Here is a 23,796-nt window from a genome sequence, read left to right as displayed (position 1 = left end):
AATAGTTAGCTGCTTAGCTTAGCCCAAATATCAAAAAAGGAAAAAAAAAAAAAAAAAAAAAAAAAAAAAGAATGGTGTGAGAAACTAGGACTCATGCAGCAGACACCCGGAAATAAAAGCAGACCACAGGAGACAGGGCAAGGAGAAAGGCTCACATACACTCAGAAAACAATCATAACCTTCCACTGAGGCCTAGAAGAGATGAAGCCAGGAAGAAAAGAAAGGCACAAATGTCCCCAAGGATTTATACTAAATGGCTGCTAGGCTCAAGACACTCAGCTAGGACCAGTTATCCCCGAGGTATCCTGCTGAAAAGTAAGATTCCCTGTGTGCTGCAAACTTGGTGGTCTAATTAGTAATGCCATAGACAGCTGCTTCTTCTGCATTTAAGTGTAGTAACTAGTTACTGGCCTTAGTATAAAATAAATTTAAGGTTATAAATCATATCTGTTAAAGTCATCAGATCTTGAAATACAAATCAAAAAGGCTTCTAAACAACAGAAAATACTAATATATAAGGATCAATTTGCAAAATCACAAAACTATCATAATTCAAGTCAAGAATTAAGCTACTACTAATTACTGTAAGAGAGCTGACAATTAAATAGACTTCATTGTACTATTTTACTATTTTGTTAAATATGTTCCAATCAGCATGATGTAGCCTGCTTGTATTTCCACTATATATGAAGCAAACTGGGATTGCCTGACGTTGGTTAATAGGACTTTTATCTTTTTTTCAGGTTAAGTGAAAATGTACAGTGATGTGCTGAATCTGTACTATAATCAATAATTAATTTTATGTTCTTGTGTTATATGCCTGGAGGTCACAAAAACTGACAAAAATCAACTGCCAAATGAGTGTTTCATATAGTGATCCAAAAACTGATGAACTGAAAGTTCTTTCTCAGGAAAGAATAGATTTTCAAAGCCAATAAGCCCATGCACTGCTTGCATGCATTGATGCACATATTTTAGACTGTTATAAAATTAGGACTTACTACATAACTTAAAAAGTTATTTCCACTAAGAGAAATGGATGTACTAACATATTACTGACACTAATTCAACTTGCCTTCTCAAAATAGAATTGGGGGGCAGTTATTGTTTCTAAGGAAAAGGTTAAACTTATAGATAAGTTTTAAAAAGCAAATCTGTCAATTCTGTCAAAATTTTAACTTGAGCTCCAAAGACAAGTTGTCTTGATATTTCTTAGTATATGGTTTAAATCTATAATCTCCAAAATTCTTTACTTTTAAGTCACATATATAGATTTTGAAAATGTATAATTAAAAATGTCAAAGTGAACATAATTCTATAGAATTTTGCCTATGTGAGCTCCATCACTTGAGTGATCCAAGAGTAGTAATTCTCAAACAGGAGGCAGAATTTGGGAAAGGGATTTGTGAATATCTTCTCATTGAAATAGAGGAAGAGGATGTGTTTTCAGTACTTTGACATATTACTTTGCCTAGACTTTATTCATGATATTTCAGTTATTATTCAGGATTTCATATTTATTAACAGGAAGCCTGACTTAAAAAAAAAAAAAAAAAGGTGAGATATCCTACTTAGAGAAACATAATTATTTTATTTATTTATTTATTTATTTATTTATTTATTTATTTATTTTATTGAGAGAGCGTCTCACTCTGTTGCCCAGGCTGGAGTTCAGTGGCGTGATCTTGGCTCACTGCAACCTCCACCTCCCAGGTTCAAGCAATTTGATTCTCCTGCCTCAGTCTCCAGAGTAACAGAAACTACAGGCACATGCCACCACACCCAGCTAATTTTCATATTTTTAGTAAAGACAGGGTTTCACCATGCTAGCCAGGCTGGTCTCGAACTCCTGACCTCAAGTGATATGCCTGCCTCAGATTTCCAAAGTGCTGGGATTACAGGCATGAGCCACCATGCTTGGCTGAGAAACACAATACAAATTATTTTAAAAGGTTGTCAGATTGGCTCTGTAAGGAATACATAAGGACATCACACTTCCATTTATATGAGGACTAAATTTAAAAGGTAGATTTAGTTATTTCCAGAGAGACTTCTAGGTGAGATGTTAGAAAAGTCACTGAGGATACATACATAATTCTTGCTTTCAATATGCTTCTTACCAAAATAGACAAGAAACACACACACACACACACACACACACACACACACACACACACACGAATAGCAATACTTTCCTTTCTTTTTCTGATGATTCTTTCTGGAAAAGCTGCAGGGAAGAACTTTTGGTTGGTAGTAGTGAAAAGCTTTGCAAGTTCACACTTTTCTTGACTTTCCTAACCAAATAAATCAAAAAATTTAACTGTTCTTGTGTAGTTATTAATATGGGGAAAAAATCAATATTTACAAAATGTAAATACAAATGTAAAAAATGTAATTGTAAAGATATTATGCTAGATAATATAATGCAGTCTGGAGTTTTGAGGAGGACCTTGAGAAAGAAAATTAAGGCATAACTAGTCCACTTTGAAATAAGGAAAGACATTTTTAAAATTCTGTTCCTTCTTTATTATTTTTTTTCTAATATATATCTCATATAGTTGAGTAACTACTGAATTACTCATTATACTCATACCTGAGACATTTAATCAGGTATGTTAACACTGACATCTAGTTATAAGATGAAATATCGGTTGAATACATCCAATGTCCTTTCATTCAAAGTGCTGGCTCAGTTAGGAATAAAAGTACTAAAGAACGTACAGACCTATAAGGATCTGAACTTAATATTGCTGCCAAATGTTTTATCACTACTAGTAAAGTATACTGCTTGGTTCTTTTTAAAAGTTCTTGCACTTTGCTGGGTGAGGTGGCTCACACCTATAATCCCAGCACTCTGGGAGGTCAAGGAGGGTGCATAATTTGAGGTCAGGAGTTTGAGATCAGCCTGGCCAACATAGTGAAACCCCATCTCTACCAAAAATACAAAAATTCACCGGGCATGGTGGCGCACGCCTATAATCCCAGCTACTTGGGAGGCTGAAGCAGGAGAATCGCTTGAACCCAGGAGGCGGAGGGTGCAGTGAGCTGAGATTGTGCCATTGCACTCCAGCCTAGATGACAGAGCGAGACTCTGTCTCGGGGAAGGAAAAAAAAAAAAAGTTCTTGCATTTTAAAAATTGCTGATAAATTATTTCCAAGAATAAAATAAAAAATACATTAAAAATATTTTTCAAACATCCAATTTCCTTAGAAAGTTTCCATAGAAGTTCAGCTAATAGTCAAAAAACAAAAAATTTACTTTGTGTGAAGACATACCTTAGATTATTATTGTTACTAATACCTGACTAAATATAAGAGACCACCGGCCAAAATATGGATAAGAACTGCTGGGGACCTATGAAATTTATCGGGGGGAACCCCACCCCCGAGATTTACTATGGGTTCTTTTCTATTTCCTAGGCATCCCGGCTGGTTTGAGAAATGAAGGGAAAGAGTATGAGAGAGAAATTTTAAAGCTGGGTATCCGAGGGAGACATCACATGTCGGTAGGTTCCGTGATACTCCCCGAGCTGTAAAACCAGCAAGTTTTTATTAGTGATTTTCAAAAGGGGAGCGAGTGCATGAATAGGCTGTGGGTCACAGAGATCACATGCTTCACAAGGTAATAAAATATCACAAAGCAAGTGGAGGCAGGGTGAGATCACAGGACCACAGGATGGGGTGAAATTAAAATTGCTAATGAAGTTTCAGGCACACATTGTCATTGATAACATCTTATCAGGAAACAGGGTTTGAAAGCAGACAACCTGTCTGACCAAAATTTATTAGGCGGGAATTTCCTCGTCCTAATAAGCCTGGGAGCGCTACAGTAGACCGAGGCTTATTTCATCCCTTCGGCTTCGACCATAAAAAGCGGTCGCCTTAAGGGGGCCATCTATAGACCAACCCTCAGGGCACGTTCTCTTTCTCAGGGATGTTCCCTGCTGAAAAAAATAATTCAGCGATATTTCTCCTATTTGCTTTTGAAAGAAGAGAAATATGGCTCTGCTCCGCCTGGCTCACTGGCAGTCAGGCTCCAAGTCATATCTCCCTTGTTCCCTGAAGATTGCTGTTATCCTGTTCTTTTTTCAAGGTGCCCAGATTTCATATTGTTCAAACACACATGCTCTACAAACAATTTGTGCAGTTAACGCAATCATCACAGGGTCCTGAGGTGACATTCATCCTCCTCAGCTTACGAAGATGACGGGATTAAGAGATTAAAGACAGGCATAGGAAATCACAAGAGTATTGATTGGGGAAGTGGTAAGTGTCCATGAAATCTTCACAATGTATGTTCAGAGATACAGTAAAGATAGGCATAAGAAATTATAAAAGTATTAATTTGGGGAACTAATAAATGTCCATGAAATCTTCACAGTTTATGTTCTTCTGCCATGGCTTCAGCTGGTCCCTCTCTTCGGGGTCCCTGACTTCCCGCAACAGAAATTATCACATCCTTGACACTGTATCTTAGGAGAATTTATTTTTCAACAAAATACCAAAAGACACACCAGAGCCAGAGAAGTGGTGTAAGAGAGAAATATGGCAAATTAATGTAAAAAAAAAAAAAGGAGCACACTGAAGGAATTTACATGGAATGGAAAATAAAGATGTCATGTCAGATAATATAATGCAATTTGGAGTTTTGAGGAGGACCTTGAGAAAGAAAATTAAGGCATAAGTAATCTTTCTGGTACGTCTCTAGGAAAGTCTATTTAAAGTCATGTTGATGTCATGAGGTAGCTAATACAGCTTCCCCAGCCCCTCAACCCCTAACCTCGCACCAGCCCTGAAGCTTGCCTCAGCAGAAGAGAAGAGAAAAAGCAATTTAGTTATCCACTTTCAGCAGGTGCTACAGAAAGGCCACATAGTCCAGCATTACCGTTAGTCCTGAGGATGCAGGGACCTCAAGTTCCAGGGGCATAAACTGGTCTCTAAAGAATATAGGTAACAAATGCCTAGGATATAGTAGATGCTCAATAATTATTAAAATTCATATTCACTGCTTGGCATTTATCTGGAATATTATAGATTAAATAGATAAAATAATAATGATAATGATTACTCTAATTAAAATTCAAAAATCAAAATTAAAACAATCGTTATCATTAAGGTTAGAAAATTAGACCAGTGAGAAAAGCTTAAGACTCATACTGTTCATCTGGCAGATGAACTGCAGGAGAAATATTTTTGAAAGAGTTTCGAGTAATGTAGGAAGAGATCTTCACAAATGACAAAAACTAGCTGATTCTAATCTCTACTTAAAAAAAGAAAAAAAAAGGAAAAACAGAAAACGGGCTAAAATTTAATCCCATTGATGGGAAAAGCTTTCCTGACCTTGCTATCAAACCCTAGAATGAAAGAGAGAAATCGGAGGGATTGGGGAAAGGATTTTTTTCAGACAGGGCAAAAAAATTTTCTTCCCAGGATATTTATTACTTGTTTTATCCAATGTGGAGGAAGATAGTCCCACTAAAGCAAACCTCTAAAGATACTTTCTACCCCTAATACTCTATGAGCATTTAGGTAAGAAGGGTAGGTCTTCAGATCATCTTTTACTACCTGCCATTATTGACAAAGATCTTGGCCTTTTCACCCTAATTCACTGGTTAGAAACTAAAGAACTGATTCAAGAGAAGTGCTCTTTTACGGTTATCTTTGTCTATTAATTTGCCTTTCCTAGATACTACTTTTAAAATAACTACTAAGGAATAAAAATAGTAAGTCTCTAAGTAAACTATGACAAACAATATAAATTTTCTCTTTCCACCGGGTGCAGTGGCTCACGCCGTTAATCCTAGCACTTTGGGAGGCTGAGGCGGGTGGATCACCTGAGGTCAGGAGTTCGAGACCAGCCTGGCCAACATGGCAAAACCTCGTCTCTACTAAAAATACAAAAATCAGCCAGGCATGGTGGTAGGCACCTGTAATCCCAGCTACTCGGGGGCCTGAGGCAGGAGAATCGCTTGAACCCACAGGGCAGAGGTTGCAGTGAGCCAAGATCACACCACTTCACTCCAGCCTGGGCAAAAGAGCAAAACTTCGTCTCAAAAAAAAAAAAAAAAAAATTCTCTTTCCATATTCAGTGCAGAGAAAACCTGATTTGTAGGAATCAACATGAAGTAACACTGCATTAATGCTTAATTTTTTTCCTTCTACTTATAACTGTCTATTAGGAGAGAAACATATTTCCCAGACAGAGCTGGACCTTAGGTGAAATAGTCCCATGCCTTTTTTGATGATAATCAATCTTCAATCCCTTGTCGCTCTTCCCATTTCAAACTACCTAGCAATATGCTAAACTCAACACTAAGCAAATGAGTACTTAAGAAACAGTATGAAAGGTGGATAGCAAACATCACCTTTTTCCTATTATAGAACTCAAGGAACTTCACAATTTCTCCTTAGTGCTCAGTCCCTTTGAAGTACATTTTATATCAAATTAAATTTTGCTAATGAAATTTTACTAATATGTTTTACTAATGACTCAAAAATATGATTTCTAGCTATACTATCTCTGCAAAAATTATCTGCATATCCCAACATTTATTTCTTCCTCCTCTTCAATAACCAAACATCAAATTTATTCACTGTGGCAATGCACCCTGCTAAAAGGATATCTGCCACCCCTCTACAGCTAGACGCAGCCATGGACTAAGGTTCGACTAATGAGACAGAATAAGTGCATCAGACTCTCAGAGAGTGTTCTATAAAGGAAGAGAGTAGTAGTTCCTTGTGCTTTCTGGTCTTTCCACTGGAGGTTTGGAAAGCAGATGTAATGACTTGAGCTTCATTTGCCATGATGGACCATGAAGGGTGATCTGTGCACTCTCATCACACTCCAGTTCACTCTTCTGTCACATTTTTCCCAGGACAGTGGCTCTCTCACTAGACTGGTCGATCATCTCAGTGCTGACACCATGTCTCATTCATATGGGTACTCTCAGCACCCAGGCATTGCAGTAATTGGCACAGAATAGGCCCTCAATAAACGTCTACTGACTGAATACATACAAGAGAATGAGTGAATTTACACTTCCTAAAATCAACTCCTAATTATTATTGATTACCCTCCTTGTTGTCCTGTTTCTGAGAACACTGCTAGCTTAAAAAGTATTTAATAAGTCTGATCTTATATGACTATCTCAATGCTCATTTTTAGTAACTGTTTGACATTTAGGTCAAATTTTTTACCTTGGAAACACCTATAATGAAGTTCCCAGGATAACCTACAAAATTCTATTTATCTTACAAATATCTTAAATATAGTCCAAATAATGCTATTGTCAGGCAGTAAGTAAATATCTGTGAGATTACCTATTATGTACTGAGCACTCTAGTGAGGATACAAAACGAGTGGACATTTGTTTTCTGTTTTACAAGCATCTGGCCCTCCTTTTCGGGCAATAGTCCCAAATTTTCTTTGGGGGAATCTTACCTCACTCATACTCTGCTGAAGTGGTTCCGACGGCATCAAATCCTTCTTTCCTAGCTTCTAGAAGTCTGGGTCAAGTGTCTGAGCCAGTAAGACTAGCTAGACCGGTTTCAGGATGGGCATGCAACTCAAAACAAGCCAATTAGGCACAATAAGAGGGGACTGCTGGCTATTTCTTTTGTAACTATTAATAGCAAGAGTTGCTTGATCTTTCTTACCAGGTTTAACCTTGGATAGATATAAGTTCAGAGGCTACTACAGCCATTTTGATGCAATAAGGGGAGAATATATATAAAAATGCACCCAACCTAGAAGAAACAAAGCTGAGATACATGGAGAAAAAACTGGTTTCTGGTGACATGATTTGAGTCACTGCTTCAAGCTCTACCCCTAACTGGGCCTACATTTGGATCTGGTCAATTAAATGAGTCCACATTTACAACTTTTAGGAAATCAGTCTGAGCTAAGTTTCTGTCACTCGCAAATAACACTTCTAAGTGGCATTCAAGTGAACACACACGAATATGCCATTTGTTCCTATGAGGAGAAGCATTTCAAATTCCAAACTGGCAAATAGAGCAATATGAATGCAAAAGTCCCGTAAGTAAGTAATTAACCATGCATCTACAAAATAGAAGCATTCTTCTTGATAAAACTGTCCTAAATTGAAGAAAGAAGGTCAAGTGTCTTCAATTTGGGGAGTAAATACCCAATTACCTATTTCTACATATGGATACTAAATACAACAAATACAGAGAGAGAACTACTTATAAACTATAGTTCCCATGTCTTTTAAGGAGCACAGAATATTTTCAGTTGCCCAGTCTCACCAATTCTTACAAAGTTCAAGTCCTGAAGGTAAAACAGTTAAAACAGAAATTTCATTACAAGCAATTCAAAAACGCTGAATTTTAAATGATCGATAAACATATAAAAGACGCTTAACCTCACCAATAATGACAGAAATCCACATTAATCAGTTTTACCTAGCAGACTGGCAAAGATTGAATAAATGAACACTGTATAATGCCAGCAAGGATTTAAGAAAATGTGCTCTCCCTCATGTCATTTGTAGTATAAATTGAAATAATTCTTTTGATTATTAGACCTAGTTATACTACATCTGGAAATGTTTGCTAAGGAAAAATGTAGACAAGTATGTAAAGATACAAGTGTAAGATTACATACATGTATGAAAATAGAGATGTTACAAAGATAACATCCATATTTACTGTCACAAAGCGATGTCCATATTATTTACTACATAGAGCAATTATGGAATATCTTGTTGAGTAAAAATTCAAGTTTTTTAAAGTGTATGTGTATGTGTGCACCTTAAGACAGAGAATGGCAAATATCAACAAAGGCTAACTCCTGGTGGTGAGATTTGGAGGTAATTCTTACTTCTTCCTTTAAACTCTTTTGAATAATTTGATTTTTTTTTACAATGAGAATATACTATTATTTTATTTATATATTTACTTATTTTTTTGAGATAGACTCTTGCTCTGTTGCCCAGGCTGGAGTGCCATGACACGATCTCAGCTCACTGCAACTTCTACCTCCCAGGTTCAAGCGATTCTTCTGCCTCAGCTTCCTGTACTACAGGCGTGTGCCAGCATGCCCGGCTAATTTTTGTATTTTTAGTAAGAGACAGGGTTTTACCACATTGGCCAGGCTGGTCTCGAACTCCTGACCTCGTAGATCTACCCACCTCGGCCTCCCAAAGTGCTGGGATTACAGGCATGAGCCACTGTGCCCAGCAAGAATGTACTATTTTTATAATTGGCAAAAAGCAAACCAAAAAAAATGATTTTTATCAAACAAAAGAATTCAATACTGCTCTTGGTTTTGACCCTGAAAAACAACAAAAGGAAAGTAATAAGGATGACAAGAAAGGTTTGGCTCTTTTCTCAAAGCATGCCAATTGCACTGTGACCCGTCACAGGCACATACACACCAGTAAACAATTATAACTCATTATAATTACAACAATTATAACTCAGTGCATTATTTTATCTGCCAACTCAACGACCATCAAAAGAAAAAATAAAAATTAAACTACTTTATGGAAGTCTTTTAAAGATCAGCAAGTAGCTAGCATACGACCAAAAAATGTAGGGCTGAAAGTAACCTATTCACACGCTTATAGAAGTCGAAAGATACAAACTACTTAAAAAGTCAAGAAATAAAAGAAACACATGGGATCCAGTCAATTACATGTGTGAACAACAAAGACTTTGATTTTGTTTTACATAAATTTGTTTTCAGTGAATGACCACTCATGAATGGTTCCTTACTATAAAATGTTTACAGTCCTCTTTACTGATGCTTTCTCATAATTTATAAGCTGATCATTTCTGACATATTTAAGGAAAAGTCAATGGAAAAAATCAAAAGTGATATAAATGTTAGTACTCTATATCTAGTTAACTGAATTTTTTTAAGACTTGTAAAAGTATAATTATTTTAATAATATTTTATAACATATAGTATAATATATAATAATTAAGTCACAAAGATCCCTAAAATTAGCCTAAGAAAATCCTCTCTAAATTCGTCTTGCCATTCTGAGCCTTCTTTGCTTTATAGTTAACCCTCCTTGAAAGCCTATACTTTTCATCATTTACTCAATAAAATTTCAAATCTTATCCTGCAAAACACTAGCAGTATAATTTCTGCTACAGATACCTCTAAAAGAAGAGTTAAGTTTTACAATTTTGCAGTAGGCCAGAAAGTATAGGCTTGTCATAAGACCTACGGACTTCAACTGTCTCACTCATTTTCCCTTTCCAAGCATCCTCCTAACAATATCATTCTCCACAAATCTTTTTCCACTAAGCCACACAGTATTCAACATTAGGCATTATTATTTTATTTTTTATCATAGTTGTCTTAGGGACATTCTTATGGAATGTTTTATTTTGTGTGTGTGTATTCACACATCCTGATGAAGGTTTAGAATATGGATATCTGTTTGTGTATTCATCTCTTTCTCTGCTAGAATTCTGCATTTAAATCCTAGCTTGGCTATGTCCAGTTGTGTGATTTAGGCAAATTTATTTGTCTTTAAGCCTCAGTATCTTCACCTATTCAGAGGATAATAAAGTACCCATGCCAAAGGATTTTCTGAGGATTAAATGAGATAATAACTATAACACACTTGATTAGTGTCTGGCATATAATAAATGTTTGCCATTATTATTATTGAAAGTGCAAAGACTTTTTAAAAATGAGAATATCAAATGCTAGAAAGGACCAGGTTTGATTTAAAACTCGTCAATGCAGCACTTCTCAAAAGAAGACATTTATGCAGCTAACAGACACATGAAAAAATGCTCATCACTGGCCATCAGAGAAATCCAAATCTAAACCACAATGAGATACCATCTCACACCAGTTAGAATGGCGATCATTAAAAAGTCAGGAAACAACGGGTGCTGGAGAGGATGTGGAGAAACAGGAACACTTTTACACTGCTGGTGGGACTGTAAACTAGTTCAATCATTGTGAAAGACAGTGTGGCGATTCCTCAAGGATCTAGAACTAGAAATACCATTTGACCCAGCCATCCCATTACTTAGCACATACCCAAAGGATTATAAATCATGCTGTCATAAAGACACATACACACTTATGTTTACTACGGCACTACTCACAATAGCAAAGACTTGGAACCAACCCAAATGTCCATCAGTGACAGACTGATTAAGAAAATGTGACACATATATGCCATGGAGTACTATGCAGCCATAAAAAAGGATGAGTTCATGTCCTTTGTAGGGACATGGATGCAGCTGGAAACCATCATTCTCAGCAAACTATCCACAAGGACAGAAAACCAAACACTGCATGTTCTCACTCATAGGTGGGAACTGAACAATGAGAACAGTTGGACAAAGGGTGGGGAACATCACACTCTGGGGCCTGTCATGGGGTGGGGGGCTGGGGGAGGGATAGCATTAGGAGACATACCTAATGTAAACAATGAGTTAATGGGTGCAGCACACCAACATAGCACATGTATACATATGTAACAAACCTGCACATTGTGCACATGTACCCTAGAACTTAAAGTATAATAAATAAACAAACAAATAAATAAAAATCATCAATGTAGATGTGAGTATCAATTAACACTCAATATTTCAAGGAATATTTAACAGTATACATTTAAAACCTTAAAAATTACTTTGGATTTTTTAGTTTTACATTTTGGCACATTTCTTAAGGTGTGACAGGCAAAATAATAATCCCCAAAGATGTCCACATCCTAATCCCTGAAACCTGTGAAAATGTTACCTTACATGGGAATCAGGATTTTGCAGATGTGATTAAACTTGAGATGAGAAGATTATCCTGAATTATGCAGGTGGGCCCAGTATAATCACAAGAAGGACTGAGGAAGGTTAAAATCAGAGAAGGGGATTTGGAGATGGAGTAGAGGTCAAAGAGAAGGCTTTGGGATGCTACACTTCTGGCTTCAAAGACACAAAAAGGGATAATGAGCCATGTAGTATGGGCAGCCCCTAGAAGCTAGAAAAGCCAAGCAAATGAATTCTCCCCTAGAACCTCCAGAAGGAATGCAGCCCTGTCAATACCTTGATTTTAAGACTTCTGACCTCCAGAATTATAAGATAATAAATCTATGTTGCTTTAAGCCACTAAGTTAATGATTATTTGTTACAGCAGCAATAGGAAACTCATAGATGTATAAGATAATAATTAGAGATGTAAAGAAAATATTTATATATAGGATAAGTGATGTCATTTTATTTATAATAGTGCAAAATTACGAATGATCTAAATGTCCCAGTATAGACGATTAATTTGAACAAATACGGTACTTCCCTAAAGTGGAGTATCATACAACCATTAAAAACCAAGTTTATAAATTCTACATTTAATGGCAAGGGAAAATATTCCAGATACTCTAAGTAAAGAAAGAAAGCTATAATTTATTTTAATGTTCATGGTCACATTAGAATAAAGATTAAAATTATAATCTAAGGGTTCATTATATTATATATAAAAATATAATGCAGTGTCTATCTCTGCATTAGCATCATTGGTGATTTTTTAAAAATTTCCTTCTCTATTTGTATAGCATTGGTATTGCCTGGTAGAGCATAATCTCTGGAAAAAGGAACATGACTGTCTCGTTCAATGCTGTATCCTCACCATACAACACAGTAAGCAACAAAGAAAAATCACTCCATAGTTAGGTACTGAATAAATGAATATTTTCAGTGTGTCCCAATTTTTTAACAAATGTATTACTAATACTACTAAAAATAAAAAACAAGAAATGCACATAATAATAATTTTTAAATATTAAACTTCACTAGTAATCAAAAATTAAGATACAATTTCACCTACTAAATTATATAGGTTAACATATTATATTGGCATATTTATGGTCACAAAGACATTATTGAATATAAACTAGTATGTCCTTTTAAAAAAATAATTTGACAATATCATCAACAACCTTTAAATTGTTCATGTACTATAGCTTATTCATTACTTCAACAAATATTTGTTGAGCATCCACTATACAATGGTGCTTTTAGGTCCAAGGATACAATGGTGAACAAAATAGAACAAAATGCAACAAAAAAAATCCCCACCCTCACGGAGCTTACATTCTAGAAGAGGAGGCAGTCAATTATAAAGATAAACAAGTACAATACAAAATATGATAGGCCGTAATAAGTGCTAAAGTGAAAAACAAAACAGGCAGGAGGATAGGGAGGCAGGGTAGAGGATACAATTTTTGGTACTGAGAACAGTTCACTGTGCATCTTTCTTAACCTTTTTCTGTGTCTAAACACAAATACATTACACACATACACACTGTATGTGCCCAAATATAAGACAAATAGAATAAAAGTTAATCCCCTATTTTTCCCATGAAAATATCCAAAATTAGATTTCTGGTCTTTTTCATTATATAAATGTTTAAGGATGTAGCCAAAATAATCAAATGACTTCATATTGTATGATTTATAATTTCAACATATTTTATTTTTTATATTCAGTTTAATTACTATTTTTAAATTAAGTTCTACATTAGTAAAACAAACTGTTTTTTGAACTTTTTTTTAACTGGCATGAAGAATTACAGCTCTTAGATGTTAACATGGGAAGGGAAAAGGGTATTTATCCCATTTAATAGGTCTGGCCAACTTGTATTCAATAAATATGTGCTTGAAGAAGCCATCTGAGGTGATCTTTAGGATCTGCTATGAATTTATAAAGATATAATTCAAGGTAATATCTTTAAAAAATAGAGAAAGAATTTCTTATCCCCTGACTACTGAACTGGACAATGCTTATGAAAACCTTTTACCAACCCTGTCAAGTGTTTATTCATGCCCTGCAAAATATTTTCAGCAAGTATTTCCTATGAGTTTATAACCAGGTTCATTTATGAATTCAAGACATATTTATTGAGCATGACTGACGCTGGCTCTGGCTCCAGGCAGAGATGATAAAACAATGAATCCCTGCTCCCACAGAGCTTCACACAAGGAGAAGCCTCCAACATATTTTATGTAACACTATCTTAGCATGTTCATTTGGAAATATTGTATATTTTCTACTCAAAGTTCATGAAATGATTTTATTCTACTTTCTCATGTGCAGCTTTGAAATCAGGGTCACTCTCATCAACAGGGCCACCTTTTAAATCATCTAACAGTATTCAAGGACACACCAACTTTCCTTCAGTCAAAGTTACTTGAGATCTAGCCCTTTTTGAGTTCATGTATAATGATGTCACTGGAAATTCTATGCCCACCACAATACCCAGTAGCTATCTGTGATTTCTGCAAACTAATCACCTACTGTATTGCTTTATAATTTTCAAAAGGCTTGTTTACAATAACATCTAGTACTTGTAATTGTGAGGTCATCCCCCTAAAAATTACTTCTAGATCTTTAAATTCATTTGGATGGCATTAGGCCAATTCCATTGAGTAACCTCAATAAGCATCTAGAACTGGTATTAAGTTTCTTCAGGCTAATGTAGTTTAAGCAGTACTTTACTGATTTGCTATTTTTGAGAAGTTTAGTAATTGAGTAATATGAAGAGATTTCCTTTCTGAAGACTAAATTATAAGGCCATACTCTGTTTTTGAAGTATAATTTTTCAGGTAAAATGAGTATCTCATATAGAAGAATTTATGCCAAACATATCTGTAAGCATATATGTATATATGTTTGTATTTTGTTTTTGTTCTTAGTTAAAATAATGGGATCACAAGTCTTTTGAATTTACAATCATGAAGGAAATACAAAAGATGATGTCTTCATAGTAAAAAAACCCTTGGATTTTAAATATAGTGCCTTTGCCATATATTGATATCCAAAGTCATAAAAAATTTAGAAAAACGGTAGAGTCACATCTTTTCTTCAAACCATGGTACCAACATTCTGACAGTTCAAAATTAATGAAAAGAAATCTCACTGGATAGAGAACAAGCTAGAGATTAAGTCACAATCAACAAAGAGCATCATTTAATTTCAATATTCAAATAATATAGTTTTAACAATTATCTCAGCAAACAATAACCACAAAAATAAATTGAGAACACAAGAATAACATCCGTTCTGAAGAAGTAGAAAAATGATTCTAGTACTTTATTACCATCAACCTTAGTGACCTATTAAAGTTTAGCATAGTTTTAAAATGCTAGTTAATTTAAAATCATATGCTAACATGATGCTAAAATCATAGGCTAACATATGATTTAAATTTAACTAGAATTTTTAAACCACAAATCCTATCAAGAATTATAGGTTCTTTTTGGACCAAAATTCAACTCTCATGAAGGCATCTGCCAAAGCGTATGGAGTACTGTATGTCCTAAAAGACTCTGGCATTTGTTTCTTAAGTCTCATTCATTGAGTACTAGAGGGTAATTAACTTCATTATTGAGTTTGAACAAAAATCACTAATGGATGCACAAGAACTATTTAATATTAATGTTCAACTCTCTAAAAGAGCTGTTTTACTTTAGACAAAGAGGTCTGGCTAGGTTTGCGGTGATTTAAAGTCTCAGAATGAAAATAATTAGTGGATATAAGTAAAAGAAATCATTGGTCCAGGTGAAGTAATGGTAATTTTTTAAATTCCAACATACACTTTACCTAGTCCCTAAAAATGAGATACAATTTTATGCTTTTAGACAAGATCAGAGCTGGCTGGCACTATTCCTGGGTAGCACTTTTCATCAATATTCCTGATAATGCTCCATGGGAAAGCAAATGGCAACAGAGATTCTAAACAGGTTCCAGACACCAAACTGTACATGTAACCTTGACCTCATTTATCATTATGATAATAATCACCATGTAATTGTGTGTAGATTTGCTCTCATACATCAACTTCTTTTCAACTTTGAAAAATAAAGAGTTCATATTTCTTGACAGGAATAAAAGAGCAAAAAAAAAAAAAAACCACTTAATTATTTTGACCATAGCTCACTGTTAGCATATGATTTAAATTTTACAGTAAGTAAAGACCAATTTATTCTCAAAAGCCCTGATTATTTTGACAATATTTAAAATGTCTTAAATAAAAAGAACAAAAAAGTTTTATCATATATTACAGAAAAATATTTGTTATCTATTTAAATCTCACACACAACCATGCCTACAAAAACTCTTCATGATTCAGACTTAATACTTAAGTTTAAACTTATCCCAGTAGGATGACATCTCCTTCAAGCTGCAGATATTTCACAGCAAGCATGCCTGGAGTTCATTTTCTCATTTGTTCATTCACTCATTCATCTAGTATATATAAGGAATATTCCAAACAAAGCCTATCCTATCATGGAGCCTACATTCTAGAGGAGAGAGACAATAAACACACAAGTTTAAATTACGCCTAACAATAAAAAGTACTATGGAGAAAACTAAAAACCAGAGCAAGAGAGCATGGGAGAAGGGAGTGGTTCTAGTTTTATGTAGGTCGGTTACAGAATGTCTCTTTAGCAGCAGCCTGGAGGAGATGAAGGGATTGGCCTGACAGATATCAGGGAGAAGCACTTTCTAGGACAGAGAGAAGAGACACTGCAAAGGCCCAGAGATGGGAACAAGCTGGTTTTGTAGGAAGAACAACCAGGAGGCCAGGGAGCCTGGAGTAGAGTGAGCAAGGGGACAGCCACAGGAGATGTGGCCCCAGAGAGAAAGGGGCTCTAGACCAAGCAGGCCTGGGGACCCATTCAGGACTCTGGGTTTTGAGTGGTCGGAGAGGCTCCTCAGGAGTTTTAATCACAGTAATAACTTATCAGATACATTTTTTAAAGATCACTCTGGCCACTCTACTGAAAACAAACTTGCGATGCCAGAGCAGAAGCAAGGAGATCAGTAAAGAAGCTACTGCAATAATCCTTTGTCCAGGGTCCCAGAAACATAGCTCAGGCAAAGCTTAGCTGCAGATGCTTTATCTGGAAGGAAACCTCCAAAGCGGCAAGAGTGAGGGCAGTGAGGCAGGGAAGGAGGGAGTGCATTAGCACGTTGGTCAGTGCTTCCCAGGAAACCCAGCCAACTGATCTGGCATGAGGGACTTGGGAGAGCCAGGCTGGACAGGATGACCACACCTCAGAGCTGTCAGGGGAGGGCTGTATCTGTTGTGGGAGATGATGAGAAGCCCTGCAGTAGAGACACTACTGGGTCTGAAATAGCACTTCCCATCTTCTCACTGGCATTTGAGCAAGCAGCACCATAGGGGGAGAAGGGAGAGAGTTGTATCTGCTGGCTCCTTTCTCATCCTGTCTGTTACTGATCAGAAGTCCCCCTAAAGCGTGACTTCCCACCTCCCCGCTACCTACACACATGTTAGGTTTTGTGATCTGACTCCTCTAGACAGCTACTGAGCAGACAGAGTACATGCCCACAGCCTGGCGCTTCACCTGAGTCCAGGTACAGGGGTCGACGATCATTCTGAGGGTCGAGCTCGGCCATCACCCCCTGACAGTATCAGATGAGGCAAGGTGGCATTAGTCAGGATGTGACACTGAACAAGCAGCCCCAGGCCAGGAGGCAGGTGGGGCCGAGCAAATCTGAGTGGCGCAAAAATTAAGTCTGACAAGACAGGAGAGAGATTATAGATCAGGTGGAAAAGGTGCAAATGGAGAGAAATGATAGAGTTATAAGTACAGTCTGAAGGTAGAGCCTGTAGAACTGGCTGATGTGGGTGAAAAAGAAGAAACAAGATGACTCCAAGGCTCAGACGTGGGCAACTAGAAGAACGAAGCCACCTGTGATTGGGATGAGGCCGGTTACAAGAGTAGCAAGTTTTGGAAGGGGACAGAAACCAGTAGTGCAGCTTTGGGCATTCTAAGAGAAAACAGAGATAGTAAGAACGACAATACCTGCCTAATAGAAAAATTACAGAGAAGCTTATTTCAAAGTTCGTCCAGGTTGTGAACATAATTGGCTAATATGTACAGCCCTGGCGCCTCTTCTCTTTCACAACCCTAGCATCTCCTCCCACAGCTCCATCACTGCCCTTTTGTTGCCCATCAGACATTTCCCGAAACATGCACTAAATAACACTGTTTTCACAATGTAGGTGTGCTCTCCTTCCCCGCAAAACAAAAGGGTGGGCGGGGGGCAGGAGCAGCAGGATCCTTGCCCAAATATAAATACATATGGGAAGTACTGTTTTAAGCCAAACAGCTACTTTACTTCTCAAAACCTCTGATACATTTTATGTATCAGAGAAAGTCTCAAGGAAAGATGTTGTGTGGAGAGTTTCTAGACATATTTGAACATCAAGGTACACTGAATAAACAAAATCCATATGATCCTCTCAAAAGATGTGGAAAAGCTTTCAATAAAATCCAACATTCCCTCATGATAAAAATCCCTCAAGAAAGTAGGCATCAAAGGAACATACCTCAAAATAACAAGAGGCATCTATGACAGGCCCACAGCCAACATCATACTGAATGGGCAAATGATGGAAGCAGTCCCCTTGCAAACTGAAACAAGGCAAGGATGCCCATTCTCACCACTCCTATTCAACATAGTACTGGAAGTACTAGCCAGACCAATCTCGCAACAGAAAGAAATAAAGGGGCCAGGTGCAGTGGCTCACACCTGTAATCTCAGCACTCTGGGAGGTCGAGGCAGGAGGATCACCTGAGGTCAGGAGTTCGAGACCAGCCTGGCCAACATGGTGAAACCCCGTCTCTACTAAAAATTCAAAATTAGCTGGGCATGGTAGTGCGTGCCTGTAGTCCCAGCTACCCAGGAGGCTGAGGCAGGAGAGTCGCTGGAACCCAGGAGGCAGAGGTCGCAGTGAGCCAAGATTGAGCCACTGTACTCCAGCCTGGGTAACAGAGTTAGAAGACATCAAACGATCTCTCTTTGCAGATGATGTGATTTTATACTTAGAAAACTCTAAAGACTCCACCAAAAGTCTACTGGAACTAATAAATGACTTCGTCAAAGTTTCAGGATACTAAATTAATATGCAAAAATTAGAAGCATTTCTATACACCAATAATGTTCAAACTGAGAGTCAAATCAAGAATGTGATCCTATTTACAACAGCCACAAAAAATATATAAAAATACATAAGAATACATCTAACCAAGGAGGTGAAAGATCTCCACAAGGAGAACGACAAAATACTGCTAAAAGACATCATACAGGTGACAAATGGAAAAACATCCTATGCTTATGGATTAAAAAAATAAATATTGTTAAAATGGTAGTACTGCCTGAAGCAATCTACAGATTCAATGCTATTCCTATCAAACTACTAGCATCATTTTTTTCACAAAATTGGAAAAAAACTATTCTAAAACTCATATGGAACCATAAAAAAGCCTGAATAGCCAAAGCAATCCTAAGTAAAAAAAACAAGTCCAGAGGTATCACATTACTGGACTTCAAGCTATACTATAAGACTACGGTAACCAAGACAGTATGGTACTGGTACAAAACAGACATATTAGACCAATGAAACAGAATAGATAACCCAGAAATAAAGCTACACACCTACAGCCATCTGATCTTCAACAAAGTAGACAAAAAAAAAAAAAAAATGAGGAAAGGACTCACTATTTAATAAATGGTATTAGGATAACTGGCTAGCCATATGCAGAAGAATGAAACTGGACCCCGACTTTTCACTATATACAAAAATTAACTCAAGATGGATTAAAGACTTAAATGTAAGACCTCAAACAATAAGAATCCTAGAAGAAAACCTAGGAAACACCACTTTGGACATCAGCCTTGGAAAAGAATTTATGACTAAGTCTTCAAAAGCAATTGCAACAAAACAAAAATTGACAAGTGGGACCTAATTAAACTAAAGAGCTTTGGCACAGCAAAAGAAACTATTAACAGAGTCAACAGACAACCCACAGAATGGGAGAAAATATTTGCAAACTATGCATCCGGGAAAGGTCTAATAACACCAGAATCTAAAAGAAACTTAAACAACTGAGCAAGCAAAAAACAAACAACTCCATTTAGAAAATGGGCAAGGACATGAACAGATACTTCTCAAAAGAAGTGGCCCATCAACAAAATGAAAAAAATGGTCATCATCACTAATCTTCAAGAAATGCAAATCAAAACCACAATGGGACAGCACCTCACACCAGTCAGAATGGCTACGATTAAAAGACAATAAGAGGTTAGGCATGATGGCTCACGCCTGTAATTCCAGCACTTTGGAAGGTTGAGGCAGGAGTTTGAGATCAGCCTGGTCAACATGGTGAAACCCTGTCTCTACTAAAAATACAAAAATTAGCCAAGTGTGGTGGTGGGCACCTGTAATCCCAGCTACTCGGGAGTCTGAGGCAGGAGAATTGCTTGAACCTGGGAGGCAAAGGTTGCAGTGAGCTAAGATCATGCCACTGCACTCCAGCCTGGGCAACAAAGCAAGAATCCAACTCAAAAAAAAAAAAAAAAAAGTCAAAAAAACCCACAGATGCTGGCAAGGCTGCAGAGAAAAGGGAGCACTTATGCACTATTGATGGGAATGTAAATTTATTCAGCCACAGTGGAAAGCAGCTTGGAAATTTCTCAAAGAACTTAAAACACAATTACCATTCGACCCAGCAATCTCATTACTGAGTATACATGCAAAAGAAAGCAAATCATTCTACCAAAAAGACACATATACTCGCATGTTCACCACAGCACTAGTCACAATAGCAAAGAGGTGCCCATCAATGGTGGACTGAATAAAGAAAATGTGGCATATATACATCATTGGAATATTATGCAGCCATAAAAAGAACGAATCATGTCCTTTGCAGCAACATGGATGCATCTGGAGGCCATTATCCTTAGCGAATTAACACAGGAACAGAAAACTGAATACCTCATGTTCTCACTAATAAGTGGGAGTTAAACATTGGATACTCATGGACAAAAAGGTGGCAACAATAGACACTGGGGACTACAAGAGGGAGAAGGGGAGCAGCAAAGGTTGAAAAACTAACTGTGGGTACTATGCTCAGTGCCTGGGTGATGGGATCATTCATACCCCATATCTCAGCATCACACAATACACCTAAGTAACAAACCTGAACATGTACCCCTTGAATCTAGAAGTCGAAAAAGAAAAAAAAAATTTACCCCAACCCCAAAAAATACTTTGCAGTGAAGTAAGCACACATTATTCAGCACAAGAAAAGATAAGTAATTCAATTGTCTAATGGGAAGTTAAGGTTCTCTTTTACTGAATATTCAAAATTCATCTTACATATTTCTTTTTTGTATTTCAAGTTTATTAACTTCCACAGGTACCAGAGAAGAAATGATAAATATATTTTAATGGGACAACTTTTTACATTGCTTCACTTTAAATCTGACATGCTATATAAGAGTAACTATGAGGAAATAGGCATAAAAAGGAAAATTTTATAATCCCAAAGACAGGTATGTATAAATGAAAAAAAAAGTAAGCGGTTTATATTCCAGCCCCTAACAACTGATGCTATAAAAATATCCTTAGGTGACATTCATATCTACATACAAATACACTTCATCATAATGTAGTTGCCTGATTCAGTTACAAACACACCCAGTTACAAACTAGTTTGGTAGACTCCCAAGTAGGCATATAAGTCGTGGAGGAACAAAGACAAAAGAGATTCAGGAAAATGAATAATTAATATGTGACAAATGAGAGGCTTAGCATTTTAAAAGAAAATATTAAGGCTAAGTAATTCTTACTAAACACAATGAAGTATTACAGGGTAAAACTCAAAGCCAACTCCTTGGAAGAGCTTTAGAAGCTCTTTGGCAGACAGGCCTTTTTGCTTTAAAGGCTGACTCCAATATTTGACTATATAGAAAACAGTCATCCAACTAGAGCTTTCCTTCATTTGCCACCTTAAACCACATTTTACTCTTCTCCTGCTACTACATTTTAAAATGAGAAAAATACAGAATTTTATTTGCAGGTGACCTTGCAGGCTCCACTGATATATAACCCATGACACTACTTCTTCCACTGCTTTCTGAAAGAAGATATTTTCACTTGGAAGATTCTCATTAGCCAAAACTTTGTAGACTGTGCAGACATAAATATCAAAGTGTGCATAAGTAGTTTCTGTATAGGTCAAATATATATTTAAAAATGTAATAGACATTGTTATGCTGTGGCCATCTAGAATCTTTGCCTATGTTTCCTGTGTTTGAAAATTTGCCACAATATGGATCTTTCCTTCCCCAAATAGAAGCCAGAACTCACCTTCTCAGCTTCCCTTGTCTGACAGTGGGATGTAGTGCCTATCAACCACATGCATCTACATGATAAGACCTCAGTTTAGAGTCAGCAATGTGAGGAGAGACTTCAATTCAGAGGTAGCAATGTAAGGACTTAAACAAATGAGGAAACCCATCTTTCTGGCAAGGGAAGTGGTAAGAGGTACCCACCTCTCGGGAAAAATGACGGCACTTTTGGCTTCCAGACCCCAGCACCGTTGGTGTAAGCTGTGATGTTGGGATACAGCTTCACTGTGGAAATACCCACAGTATAGTGTGGGCAGTGCTTCTGTTCACCTAACCTGTTTGTTGGTGTCCTGGAGATTCTGTGAGTTTCCAGATTTTTTTTTTTCCTGATTATGTTAGCTACAGTGGATTCTGTGGGTTGCAACTAAGAATTACATATAATACAAAAAAAGAATCTGGGCTAAATAAACCTTCATCATTTGATAAAACTATAGCAGAATGATTATCAATTCAATAGTAACCTCAATAGTAATCTACAAAGAGTGTGGTACTGTGCTAGAGGCTGTACAGGAACAGCAAAGGATGTTACATTTAAGCCATGTAAACACATGGGCATATAGATACAAAATAAAGTTAAACGAAATTTAGAAAATATAGAAGCATCTATGTAGTGACTGTAAAAATGCAACAGCATATTAGATATGCTGATAAGGATGAAAAACTTTTATTGACATATTTTTTAAATGTTCACTGGGTTTGAGGTAAATCTATCATGTTGCTAAAGAAATTAAATATACTTTTTATAACTTAAAAGTCAGTAATGTGGGGAAAAATATTTGCAAATCATATATCTAATAAGACATTAAGATCCAGAATATATAAAGCCTACGATTCAACAACAACAACAAAAAGAAAATTCCAAAATGGGCAAAGGACTTGAAAAGGCACTTCTCTGTATTGAAGAATACAAATGACTAACAGGCACATGAAAAGATGCTCAACAACCGGGCACAGTGTCTCATACCTGTAATCCCAGCACTTTGGGAGGCCAAGGTGGGTGGATCACCTGAGGTCAGGAGTTTGAGACCAGCCTGGCCAACATGGTGAAACCCCATCTCTACTAAAAATACAAAAAATTAGCCAGGCATGGTGGCAGGGACCTGTAATCCCAGCCGCTTGGGAGACTGAGGCAGGAGAATCGCTTGAACCCGGAACGCAGAGGTTGCAGTGAACCAAGATCACGCCATTGCACTCCAGCCTAGGCAAGAAGAGTGAAACTACATCTCAAAAAAAAGGAAAAGAAAGAAAAAGAAAAGATGTTCAACATATTTAGTTATTAAGAAAATGCAAATCAAAACCACAATGGGATATGATTTCATATCCATCAGAACGGCTATGATTTTTTAAAAATGGAATAACACGTGGAGAATATGCAGATGGAGGCAACAGAGTGCTCATGCAATGGGAAATTGAATGGGAAATTGTGCCGCTGCCATGGAAAACAGTCTGGTGGTTCCTCAAGAGTTAAACAGGATTATCATATGATCCAGCAATTCCACTGCTAGGTCTATACCCCAAAACTTAAAAAGTAAGGACTCAGACAATACTTATATACCAATATCCAAAGCAGCACTATTCAC

General features: G+C 36.8%; 1 protein-coding gene across 7 annotated transcripts in view; it reads right to left on the bottom strand.

The window, feature by feature from the left end:
- The window catches only part of TRDMT1 (tRNA aspartic acid methyltransferase 1), a 56,349-nt gene that overhangs the window by 28,850 nt on the left and 3,703 nt on the right, over positions 1–23,796 (bottom strand). The gene's annotated exons all lie outside the window — the stretch shown is intronic.

Source organism: Theropithecus gelada, chromosome 9 (genome assembly GCF_003255815.1).
Source record: "Theropithecus gelada isolate Dixy chromosome 9, Tgel_1.0, whole genome shotgun sequence".
Taxonomy (NCBI): domain Eukaryota; kingdom Metazoa; phylum Chordata; class Mammalia; order Primates; family Cercopithecidae; genus Theropithecus; species Theropithecus gelada.
The sequence above is the reverse complement of the archived record's forward strand: the minus strand, read 5'-3'. Positions and strand labels throughout refer to the sequence as shown.